At 45.9% G+C, this 12,714-nt stretch overlaps 1 long non-coding RNA gene across 1 annotated transcript in view; it reads left to right on the forward strand.

The window, feature by feature from the left end:
- The window catches only part of LOC309645432, a 32,634-nt gene extending 26,772 nt beyond the window's left edge, over nt 1-5,862 (forward strand). The window contains exon 2 of the long non-coding RNA XR_014254887.1: nt 2,242-5,862. This is a non-coding gene — a long non-coding RNA (uncharacterized lncRNA). The remainder of the gene's footprint in view (nt 1-2,241) is intronic.
- Nucleotides 5,863-12,714: the final 6,852 nt, after the last annotated feature.

Raw genomic sequence — 12,714 nt, forward strand, 5'->3', positions numbered from 1 at the left:
TGGCAGCAGTGCCAGAATCTCTGTGTGTGACCCACTGGGAGAAGCCAACTGGCTGCCAGAGGTTGCCAGGGCCTTTACTCCAAGCTGCATTGTGTGACAAGTTGGAGGTTTTTACATAGATGGTATCTACAGCTCAATGAATGTGACTCTGTTTTCTAGAGTTGCTTGTTGTTACATTTTATATAATATTAAGAAAATATCAATGGTCCATATCAGTGGTTCTCAACCAGGAGTGACTTTTGTCTCCTGGGGGCCTTTGGCAATGTCTGGAGACAATTCTGATCGTCACAACAGTGGAGGAGGCTGCTGGCATGTAGTGGGCAGAAGCTAGGGGTGCTGCCAAACATCCTGCAGCACAGGGGACAGTCCCTTCCTCCCTGCAAAAAATTATTTGGCCCCAAATGTCAATAGTGTGGATATTGAGAAACGCTGGGTTGTATCAGGATGTTGTTGTTATTGTGTACTGGGGTCTAAAAGCCACCCCAACTGTCAGAGGATGGGGGAGGGGCAGGTTTGATGGAGTGGAAATGATAAATTCTGTTTGGACAGGTCAGGTAGTTCCTGAGATCATTTGGGAGCCAGAGGGGGACCCTAGCGGGTATTTCACAGAGCGTTTCTTGAGTGTTTCTTTTACATGCCATGTCCTCTGCCCTCTGCTGACCACAGGGACATCTTAGAGAGAGTTCATCTCGGCTCTGGAGAAATGTCTGGTCAGTTGAATGACAGGCACTAAGGATTTTGAGGGTACAGAAGGAAGAGCCCTGGGCTGGGAGTTCAAGTCCTGACTTTGTTTCAGTGAGACCAGCAAGAGCCTCTCTCCTGTCGAGCTCTGCAAGCCCTGGACTCTCAGGGGCTGAGATGATAGGGAAACAAGATGGCGGGGACACGGGGAACTTGGGAGCAGGACTGGCACCCCTGGGGTTCCCAGGAGACAGGACACAGTTGAGGGCCAAGGAGGTCCAATAGTAAGGACTAAGTGTAAGCAGATGCAGGGCAGGGCAGAGGCCTGGCCACCTTTTAGCCAGAGAGGAAGTGATGAAGGGAAAGAGAAGGTTGTCAGGGGGAGGAGACGGTGCAGAGGATACACCTCTCGAACTGGAGTTAGGGTCTCAAGTCACATAGGGGTGGCTGCAGTTCCTGAAGTGGCTTTTAACACTGTGTCCCCAGAACCCCCTTAGTCCTAGGCAAACTGGGACAGTTGGGCACCCTGCTCAAACTGCCCATTCCCACTCCTCCTTCCTCTTGCCTTCCTCTACTAGAGAAGCCAGGAAGCTAAATATTTCATTTTCCTAGCCACCTTCTGGCCAGCGGAGACCATAAGACACAGTTCAGGCCAAGCAGAAGTAAGCTGAAGTCCACTGGGAAGGCTTTCCTTCTGGAAAATAAAGACAAAGCCCTGCCAGGACAGGACGTTTGGACTTTCTGTTTCTTTTAGTAGCAAAATCCCTGAATTTTAGCTGGGTGGCCAAAGACTGCATTTCCCAGAACTCCTTGCAGATAGGAATGTCTGTGTGACTATGTCCTGGCCAATGGGATGTGAACAAAAGTGACACGCACAAACTCTGCTGAAGTTCCAGCATTCACTCTGATTGGACTAATTTAGGTCATGGCCTATCTCAGAACCAATCACTGTCACTCAAGGGAGGTAATGCTTTGATTGTCCAGGTCTGGTCACTTGTCTGTTGGGGTAGGGACAGTCTCACCTGAACCTCAGGGACTAGACATGGGGGAGGGGAAGTTCCCCAAAGAAATACTGGGTGCTGTGAGCAAACGATAGGGGGATGAATGGTGGACAGGCAAGAGGAATTGTTTTCTGTGTAGAATTCCTGTTCTAGGCCATATATCTCCCCTGCGTGCTCAGGGGCTCTGGACTTCTTGGCACTCTTGTGGGTCCAAGCTGCCTTTTTGTCCAGATGACAAAAGGAGAACTAAGGCACTGACTTAGGAGACCATCAAAACCAAGAAGCAGACTTTGTGGATTGCTTTATTCCCCTTCTTCCTTGCCAACAGAACCTAATTTTGTTGTTGAAGAGCAACATGCCAGGTCCAGAGAATGAATTCTGATTGGTCTAAGCCAGCCATAGCAATCCTGTCTCCCTTTGTCTTAGTCTTGGGGTAAACTTGGGACCCAGTCCTGGCCAATGAGGCAGCAGGGAAAGTCTGCCGGGGGCTTCTGGGAAGGATTTTCCTTCTTGTTAAAAGAAAGAGAAGTTTTCTCCCCCAACCCCTTTTCTTTCACAGATATCTTCTTATAGCCTTTGGATGTTGTTGTGACATTTGGAGCTGTAGCAGTCATTCTGAGACCATGAGGGAAAGACCAAGGGAATCCTCCAGAAGCTGACTCACTGCCCTAATACTGAGATGCTGAACTATCCAACCCTGAAACATTCCACCTGTTGGTTTATTGTTGCCTGAGATTAAAAATGTCCTCATCATTTAAGGCCCTCTTAACTGAGTATACAGTTATCTTCAGCCCAAAGCACCCCAGTGGATTTACCTCCAGCCTATAAATTTTAAGGCAAGGAGGCTGCCACTTCTCAGAGATTATTTGGTTCTAAAGCTGGTCAGGCCTCTCCTACTTTGCTCTCTGAATGTTCTATTATGAAGCTCTTGCATGTGATAAACATTAATTATTCAGGCTTCCCTGGTGGCTCAGTGGTTAAGAATCTGCCTGCCAATGCAGGGGACAGGGGTTCAAGCCCTGGTCCGGGAAGATCCCACATGCTGCGGAGCAACAAAGCCCATGCGCCACAACTACTGAGCCTGCACTCTACAGCCTGTGAGCCACAACTACTGAGCCCATGTGCCACAACTACTGAAGCCCACGGGCCTAGAGCCCGTGCTTCCCAATAAGAGAAGCCACTACAATGAGAAGCCTGCATACCACAATGAGGAGTAGCCCCCGCTTGCTGCAACTAGAGAAAGCCCACGCACAGCAACGAAGACCCAACGCAGCCAGAAGTAAATGAATAAATAAATTTATTTAAAAAAAAAACATTAATAATTCATCAGGACCCTACCGCCATGGACTGAGTTTTGTACCTTCCTTGTAAGTCTCAAAGTTGCCTGAAGCTCTTTACAAGCATTCACAGCACAGAGAGTAAGAGTGGGCTGGCCTAGGAGTCTGGTCTCTAACATTTTAATTTTTGTTTCTAATTTTTAAATTTGTTAATAATATCAAACCTACAGGAAAGTTAAATGAATAAAATTAGAACAAAGTATATCTATATACCCTTTACCCCAATGCACTTATTGTTAATATTTCTATAATTTCTTTATCATTTGTGTTCTCTCTCTTTCTGTCTCTCTCTGTGTTTACATAATTTTTTGAACCTTTTGATTGTAACTCCTAAGAGCAATGGTGAGTCATGGGAGGATTTGAAGCAAGGGAGAAGTAAGTGTCATATTTAGGCGTTGGCATTTGGCGATGGGAGGATTTTCTAAACATCTTTCCAGGAAAAGTCCAAATACCTCAGCTGGAACTCTGAGCTCTGTACCTTCAAGGGTTTGCTAGCTTTGGTTTCCTTCCTTGCAATTTGGGCAATAGGGCAGGGGTCCCCAACCACCAGGCCATAGACCAGTACCGGTTGGTGGCTTGTTAGGAACAGGGCTGCACAGCAGGAGGTGAGCGGCAGGCGAGTGAAGCTTCATCTGTATTTACAGCCACTCCCCATCACTCGCATTACCGCCTGAGCTCTGCCTCCAGTCAGATCAGTGGCGGCATTAGATTCTCATAGGAGCACGAACCCTACTGTGAACTGTGCGTGCGAGGGATCTAGGTTACGTGCTCTTTATGAGAATCTAATGCCTGATGATCTGAGGTGGAGCTGAGGCAGTGATGCTAGTGCCGGGGAGTGGCTACAAATACAGATTGTCATTAGCAGAGAGGTTTGACTGCACCGAGACCATAATAAATCAACTGCTTGCAGACCCATCAAAACCCTATCAGCGGGACTTCCCTGGTGGCGCAGTGGTTGAGAATCCGCCTGCTAATGCAGGGGACATGGGTTCAATCTCTGGTCCGGGAAGATCCCACATGCCATGGAGCAACTAAGCCCGTGCGCCACAACTACTGAGCCTGCGCTCTAGAGTCCGTGAGCCACAACTACTGAGCCTGTGTGCCGCAACTACTAAAGCCCGTGCGCCTAGAGCCCGTGCTCCACAACGAGAGAAGCCAGCGCAACGAGAAGCCCGCGCACTGCAACGAACAGTAGCCCCCGCTCGCCACAACTAGAGAAAGCCCACGCACGGCAACGAAGACCCAACGTAGCCAAAAATAAATAAAGAAAATAAAGAAGAAATAAATAAAAAACTATCAGTGAGTGGCAAGGAAAACAAGCTCAGGGCTCCCACTGATGCTGCATAATGGTGAGTTGTATAATTATTCACTATATATTACAATGTAATAATAATAGAAACACACAATAAATGTAATGGGCATTTAAATGTAAGTGCATATTAAATGTAATGAGCTTGAATCATCCCGAAACCATCTCCCCACCCCGCCCCTCCCTGGTCCGTGGAGCAATTGTCTTCCACCAAACCGGTCCCTGGCGCCAAAAAGGTTGAGGACCGCTGCAGTAGGGCATTGGGAAGGTGACTGCATTGGTTATGATATTTTCAACTGCAAGTGACAGCATGCCTGACTCGTAGTGGCTTAAGCAAAGAAAAAATGTTGTTACCTTTTATAACAAAATGTCTGGAGGTTGGCAGCTCCAAAGATGTTGCAGTGGCTTGATGGTGTTCTCAAGGACCCAGGCTCTTCTCATCTTTCTTCTCTGTCATCTCCAGCAGTTGGCTTTAGTTCTCAGACTCATCACCCACGACAGCTGCTTCCAGTGCCCCACATCATGTGATCACAAGACACTGATCAAAGCAGGAAGGAAGGGGCAGGGGCAAAAGGCTCTCACCTCCTGAAGTTCTATGTTATTAATGAAGTTAATCCCCAGATTTCCCCTGACTTTCCATTGGGGCGAAGAGCTGGATCATGTGCCCATCCTGGACCAATCATTGCTGAAGGGGAATAGGATTACTGCTCTTACTTAAGATGGATCATGATTTATCAGCTGGGGCTGGAGAGCAACCTATCTTTCAAAGATCAAGGGATTCCTGCCTCTTAGCTGAGCCTCAAATCAAGGTTCTTTGGTGAGGGAAGATGTGGAGGTGGAATGGGAATGCCTGTGGGGTAGCAAAGGGTGGTGTGTCAGTTCGGGTGCTCTGTGAAGCAGATGCTAAAGTGGAGTTAGGAATGCAAGAGGTTTATAGTGGGTGGGAGGAGTGTTATACTTATGAAATATAAAATATGGGAGAAAGCAGAATTGATCAAGGGAGCTTCAGACATCAATACAGATCTGATGAAGTCTTCATCAACAGTGTGGGGAGCTCCAGAGCAAAGGCCGTTGGTTAGAGGAGCCCCATGTTGGGCGGAAATGGCTGGCCCAAGTTCCCACTATACTCAGTCATTGCCTGGGGGCTACTAAGGAAGAGGCTGGCCTTGGCTTGAAGTTTAGACAGATCCCAAAGATGCTGCAGCTGGAGGCTGTCAGCTAACTGCGCTCTTCACAGGAGAATAGCAAGTTCTTTCTTGAAGCTGTGCCCCTCCAGGACTGTTGTAGGGCGCCCAGCATCTGGCCTGGCTGTGTCCAAGGAAGTCAACTTTGAGGTGACAAATCTATTTCTGCCCAGATCAGCATCAGCCTTTACAGAAGAAGTGAGAACAATTGAGAGATTAGGCTCAATTCAGAAATTGAGTTTCATTTTTAGAAAAACATTTTTTCCCACACATAGGCTATTTTCATTATAGTAAAATTAGAAATTGCACATATGCACAAAGAAGAAGACAAAAATCAGTCATAATTCTTGCACCATTGATGAGGATAATATTAATAAGATAATAATAGCTAACATTTATGGAGTGAGGATTATGTGCCAGGTGCTGTGATAAACAATTCATATTCATTACTTCATTTAATCCCAACTCTGCTGCTTGAGTGAGTTGCTTAGCCCCTCTATGCCTCAGTGTGCTCATCTGCCTAATGGGGATATATGATAATATCAACCACATGGGGTTGTTCTGTGGATTCAACGAAGTTAATCCATGTGAAGTGCTTGGAACATGGCCCGGCTCAAAAAATGCTCAATAAATATTAGCTATTATTTTCATTACAAGTCCTCATTCTTTTATCCACAATTCTGAATTTTTTTAAGTTATGAAAACCAACAGTTTCCCAAAAGTCTGGTGCCAAAGCTCATCTGGGAACAAACCCTGACCTGATCTGAGGTTATGTATAGGCTTGTTGAACCCACTTAGTGTGAGTTTTCATGTGTTTCATATCAATGAGTTTGATTACTTTTCTGAAATGTAAAAATTTCTAAATTTTGAAGCACTGATTTCTGATAATGGATTGTAGACTTGTGCTATCAATCCTCGTGACAACTCTGTGAGGTGGGTACTAGTAATATCCTCATTTTATTTTTATTTATTTATTTTTTGGGGGGGTTGTGCACAGCATGGCTTGTGGGATCTTAGTTTCCTGACCAGGGATCGAACCCGTGCCCCCTGCAGTGGAAGCGTGGAGTCCTAATCACTGGACCATCAGGGAAGTCCCAATATCCTCATTTTACAGACGAGGAAGCTGAGGGTCAGGGTCATTATGTGCGTTGCCCAACCCACCTGGCTAGTAGGTGAAACAGTGAGATTTGAACACAGACAGACTGACTCCAGAGCTTCTGTTTGGGGGAATTTTTTTTTTATAGTTTCCTTTACTGCAAGACTTTCCAGAGGCTTTAATCTGCTAACATGCTCTATAAATCTCCAGGAGGGGCCTACAGAAAGTGGGAATCCCCAAACTCATAGACTGTGGATGTCAAGGTCACTTTTTCACAGGGGATTTCCCAGTGCTAACACTGAGAACGAGGGAGTCCCTTGGAGCAGATAAGGAACCTGGGCTGACCAGGATCATCAAGGGGCCAAAGCAAGTGAACATGGGCAAGCAGGGGAATCCTTGGCAACTCCCACCCTGTCACCAATTGACTGTATGTGACCTTGAAAAAAAATCCTACTTCCTGACTTGTAAAACAGATGAGGGTTTTGTCCAGTCTTTGAAGGAGAGGAGGCAGACTAATGCATTTGAAGTATACCTTCAAAAAGAACTTCAAGGAGGTGCAGCTCATGCCAGCCTCCTGGAAATCCTCTGAAACACTAGGCTGGGCTGGTTGAGCTGCTCAGTGGCAGGAAAGCAGGCAGGAGAAATTCCGAACGTCCCTCGAGTTCTGCAGTGCTGAGTCCCAGATCACCTTCCAACCCCTTAACAACTGAATTTTTTTGTTTTGTTTTGTTTATTTTTGGCTGCCTTGGGTCTTCGTTGCTGCGCGTGGGCTTTCTCTAGTTGCGGCGAGTGGGGGCCACTCTGCGTTGCGGTGCGCGGGCTTCTCATTGCGGTGGCTTCTCTTGTTGCGGAGCACGGGCTCTAGAGCGCAGACTCAGTAGTTGTGGCGCATGGGCTTAGTTGCTCCGCGGCATGTGGGATCTTCCCAGACCAGGGCTCGAACCCGTGTCCCCTGCGTTGACAGGCGGATTCTTAACCACTGCGCCACCAGGGAAGCCCTTAACAACCGAATTTGTCAACATTTCTGTTTTGGCTGTCCAACCAGCCTCTCTCAGATTACATCGGTAAGGACCAGGCTTGCCAGATTAAATTTATTTATTTCATGCCTTTAAAAGAAATGTAAAACTCAATTGTTCCACTGGCTTTTGAAGTTTTATTTTCTAGTTTTTGAAATGGTAAAAAGCTGACCCGAGATAAACAAAATTTAAGCAGAATGAAAATATCCAGAAAAAGTAAGTCTTCCTCTCATCCTCTTCCCACTGCCTCCTGCCCCCTTCCCCAGAGCCATTCACTGTCACCACTTTTACGTATCTCCTTCCAGGTACACTGGAGACATACACAAGCATATATTGTTGTATCTATTGAGATGCTTTGGGCTGCAAAACACCCAACCTACAAACATATGATTTACTTATAAGACGTCTGGATGTAGAAACGTTTTAAAGTTGGTTCATTTAAGGGACCAATGATATCATCAAGGGTCCAGGTTCTTTCCTTCTTACTGCTCGGGCCTCGGCAGTATGACCTCTGGCCCTGCACCTCTGAGTCTTGATACTGGGTGAGTCAGAGTGTGGGCAGCCAGAATATTCTGGAAGCTACTCCTATGCCAGGACAGCAGGCAGTACTTTCACAATGCATGGAAGAGCATGTGAGCTCCGTGATCACCTCCACTGAACACAGACTGAATGTATCCCCAGTTCAGCTTCTCTTTAGCTGGTCCCCCCAGTGCCTCTGCTTCCCCAGTGCCACCTGATGCCAGGGCAGGAAATGGGGGGAGGTGGAGAGACAGCAGTCTTGATGATTACAGTTAAAATTCCTTACTTTGCAGATGTTACAGAACCACATGACCCTGTGGACACATTGAAAGGGCTGTGCAGCTGAGGGACCCTGAACTTTTCCTTCATTCTCTTCATGGTAGAGCTACCTCTAGATTTACAGGAAAGCCAGACAGGACTGAGTGATGGATTGGATGTAAAAAGTGAATGAAAGGCAAAAGTTGAGAGTGATTCTAATGAGCTTCTTAGCTTGAGCAGCCAGATGTTCAGTAACGGAGAAGTAGGTTTTGGAGGATCAGAAATCAGAAGTTCAATTTTGACCATATAATGCTTGAAATTTCTATTAGACATCAATAAGTAACAGTTGCACGCATGTGACAGGCCTTTATTATCTCCAGACTTCTTGATAAGTAAATCATACATTTGTAGGCTATTATTTTGTACTTGCAGCCAAAAGCATCCCAACAGATACAATATATGCATATATATGTGTGTGTGTATGTATATTAGGTATAGGTATACACATATACATCTAAATATATATACATCAATCTATTTCTTTCTCTCTCTCTCAAATTTACCTGGAAGGTGATATATGAACCTAGTAACAGTGCATGCATTCTGGGGATGGGGAGACTGGGGGCAGCAGGTTGGGCATGGGAGAGAGCCTGAGAGACTTACTTCTCCTGACTGAACAAGGTAATGGAGGCTCAGATGTAACTTGCCTGAGGTCCCACAGCAAGTGGGTGACAGAGCTGCCATTTGAAATGAGCTTGGCCTGTCCCTGGAGTCCAAGCTCTTTCTATGCTGACAGACTCACTCTTTTTTTTTGGCCATGCCTCGTGGCATGTGGGATCTTAGTTCCACTACCAGGGATCGAACCTGCGTCCCCTGCAGTGGAAGCGTGGAGTCTTAACCTCTGGACCGCCAGGGAAGTCCAGACTCACTCTTAATGGAAAGGGAAGTGAGTTACTTCCGGACACACGCTGGTCTTCTCACCTGCCTCTCCCAGGGCTGGCTCCTTTGTATGTCTCACTATGGCACCTCCTGTGGTTGAACATCAGTAACTGACTGCCTGAAAGGATTCCTGTCTGTGACCAGGAAAGGCTTTGTGCTCTCTTCTCCCCTCTTTTATGGAAACCACAAAGCCTGTGGCTACAGATGCAAGTGAAAATAATCCTGGAAGGCCCCCAGACTACACACCTTCCCCAAATGGATGAATTTCTCCTGCCTTCCTTTACTTAAGGATTAGAGCTGCTTGGGATTCTGGTTGGAGAGGTCTAACATCAGTTCTACCACTGCTGGTGGAGCTGTGTGTCCTTGGGCAAGTTACTTATCTTCTCTGTGCCTCAGTTTCCTCATCTGCAAAATGATACTGAAAATAGTAGCTACCTCATAGGATTGTTGTAAGGGTTCACTGAGTCAGCAGATGTACTATAAATTGAATGGTTCTCCGCCTGCCTGGGTCACCATTAGTCCACCTACATCACTCCTGCCTCACCTACTCCCTTCCCTACAGGGCCTTAGCACATGCTGTTCCCTCTGCCTGGAATGCTTTTCCCTTTCCTTTTTGCCTAATTAATGGCTATTTGTCCTTCAGATCCTCCAACATTTGACCATAACCTTCTTGAGGGCAGGATCATTTTTGCCCTCCACTGTGGTCCCAACACTCAGGACACACATATTTGGCATATAGTCGGCATTCATTAAATATTTGTTCAGAGACTGAGTGAATGACTAAACGAATAAATGAGGCAAATGATCTGTTAATGCTAATTCAGTCAACAAATGTTCTGTAAATGAGGAAAATAAGTACCTACCTCATTGTATCACTGTGAGGATTAACAACATTTTGCATGGGACTTCCCTACTGGTTCAGTGGGTAAGACTTTGCCTTCTAATGCAGGGGGTGCGGGTTCGATCCCTGGTCGGGGAGCTAAGATCCCACATGCCTTGTGGCCAAAAAACCAAAACATAAAATAGAAGCAATATTGTAACAAATTCAATAAAGACTTAAAAAATGGTCCACATCAAAACAATCTTTAAAAAAAATAGTTAGGCATTTAAAGTACCTAGAGTGATGCCTGGTAGTGGTGCTGAAGATGGATTACTAGTAGCACTATTTTGTGTTGTTGTCATGATTATTATTTCCTGCAGGTATTCTTGTGACTTCCTGGTGGGATCAGGCTCTCTTGGTCCTGTTCTGATTGGATGCTCCTCTGGGGATCCTGCGGAGCTCCACCCCAACACCTGGGTCCACTTGTCCATCCAGGCAGCTTCATCCATTCCCCAGAGGCAAGAATTTGTCCTGTCCTAAGGAAACACATTCTTGGTTTCCGCACTGCTTCTGCAACTTGGCTTCAATCTCTTTGTAGATCACCTCGTCTGGATACAGAGTGTCATGGACACATTATGTGGTACCTGCCCAGTCCATTGGTGACCTCTCTCTTTGAAACAGGTGTGGGCACCCCAGGAAGCCATGCTTACAACTACATGACCCTGTCCTCCAGCCAGAGTTGACTGGATAAAGATGGGCGCCTGATTACATGAGCCAATCAGATCCTCTCTCCTGTGAATCTGGGATTATGACCTAGTGATTTTTGTGGGTAGTTGTTTAAAGGAAGGGGTCATGCACTCAGGTGCTGTGAGGCAGCCATGTTTGGTCATGGGTTTGGGGAAGAGGAGGAGAGAGAGAGGGGGAAAAGGGAAACAGAGGTCAAGGAATGTGTGGGCAGGGTGATAAAGGGATGCAGAATATTGCTCCCACAATTCCTGGTGGTTTTTCAGACGCTATTTCCAGAAATGTCTGAAGCCACTGCTCTTCCTGCCCTTGTGTTTGATATGATAGCAGTGGTTCTCACATAAGGATAGCTGGGTGATGTAGTGGACACCTATTGTCTTAGCTTTTCAGGTCTTGATATTCCCCCTTCTTCCAGAAATAGCACATTGATTTTCCCAGGGGAACTACCCCCCTTTTACTTCCTGTCCATGGTGTTCAGCAAAGCTGATTCCATCTTCACCTGACTCTAAGCTGGCCCAGTCATAGCATTTTATCCCCTGAGGGTGATAAGTGGTTCAGAAATGGACACATGACCCAGTTAGAACTGATGAGGACTCCATTCTGGGAGTGAGAAGACAGACTCTCTTGGCCCTGTAGTTGCTGAGAGGGCTGGAGCCACTGGTGCCATATTGTTCCTGGGAGGAGAGGCTCACTGCTGAGATGGAGAGAATGTACCCAGAGCATCATTTAAGCCTTAGATCCAGCTGTGCCTGAAGCTGGCACTCATCCTGGTCTTTTAAATTAAGTGAGCCAAATGACTTCTCTTTTTGCTTAACCCAATTTTAGTTGGTTTCTTCTGTCACTTACAAAGGAAATGCTCCTCACTAATACTCCACACAGTAAGCTCCTCCTTTTCACTTGAGCTAGTTTGAGTGGGTTCTGTTACTTACGATCTAAAGATGTTGGACTAGGATTAGGATTGAGTTTCTATTCTGATGACCATGCTTCTACTCCTTTCCCAATAACTTTGTTGGTTCTTTTTCCTTTCTCTTTTGAGACTCTGCCTGGGAAAAAGAGAAGTGGGAACGCCCATTCATCAAATGATTACAATTTTAATGGTAACTCTGAAGAAGGGATTGTAATCAGCCAGAAGTGAGCTGAGGATCAATGAAGGCAGGGCTGTACAGATGAGGAAACTGAAGCTCAAACAGGTGAAGTGACTTGCCCCAAATTAGCCACGTAGTAAATAGCTGATCTGGGATTTGAACCCTGATCTATATGACTTCAAAGCCTGGCCTCTAACTACCACCTGTTGCTGCTCAGCAACAAGAACACGCCCATGTACCACCACCTGCCAACATTATATGCATGGAAAGTCTCCAAGTTTATGCTCTTTGACCTGCAAATCCCATGTCAAAGTTTTATTTTAAAAACTGAATATGTGCTTCACAACTGAGAGTTGTGAGTCAAAACTGAAGACAACCTAAATGTCCCCGAGTGGGGATTCCATCAAGTATGATATAATAAATTATGCTAGGAAAAGCTATATTTACATATATTACAGGGTTATGGTTAAGGTCATAGGCTCTGGAATCAGACTTCCTTGAGTTCAGATCCTAACTCTGCTGTTTACTAACCATACACTCTTATTTAATTTACTTGATAACTATGAGCTTCACTTTCCTCTTCTATAAAATGGGTATAATAATAGTCCCCACCACAGAGCATTCTCAGGAAAGATTAAATGAGTTAAAACAGAGACTGCCTAGAAATATCACTGAGTGTAAGTAAATGTGGGCTCTGGAACTAGACTCTCTGGGTGAGGGTTCTA

The sequence above is a fragment of the Balaenoptera physalus genome (assembly GCF_965194825.1).
Source record: "Balaenoptera physalus genome assembly, chromosome: 16".
Taxonomy (NCBI): Eukaryota; Metazoa; Chordata; class Mammalia; order Artiodactyla; family Balaenopteridae; genus Balaenoptera; species Balaenoptera physalus.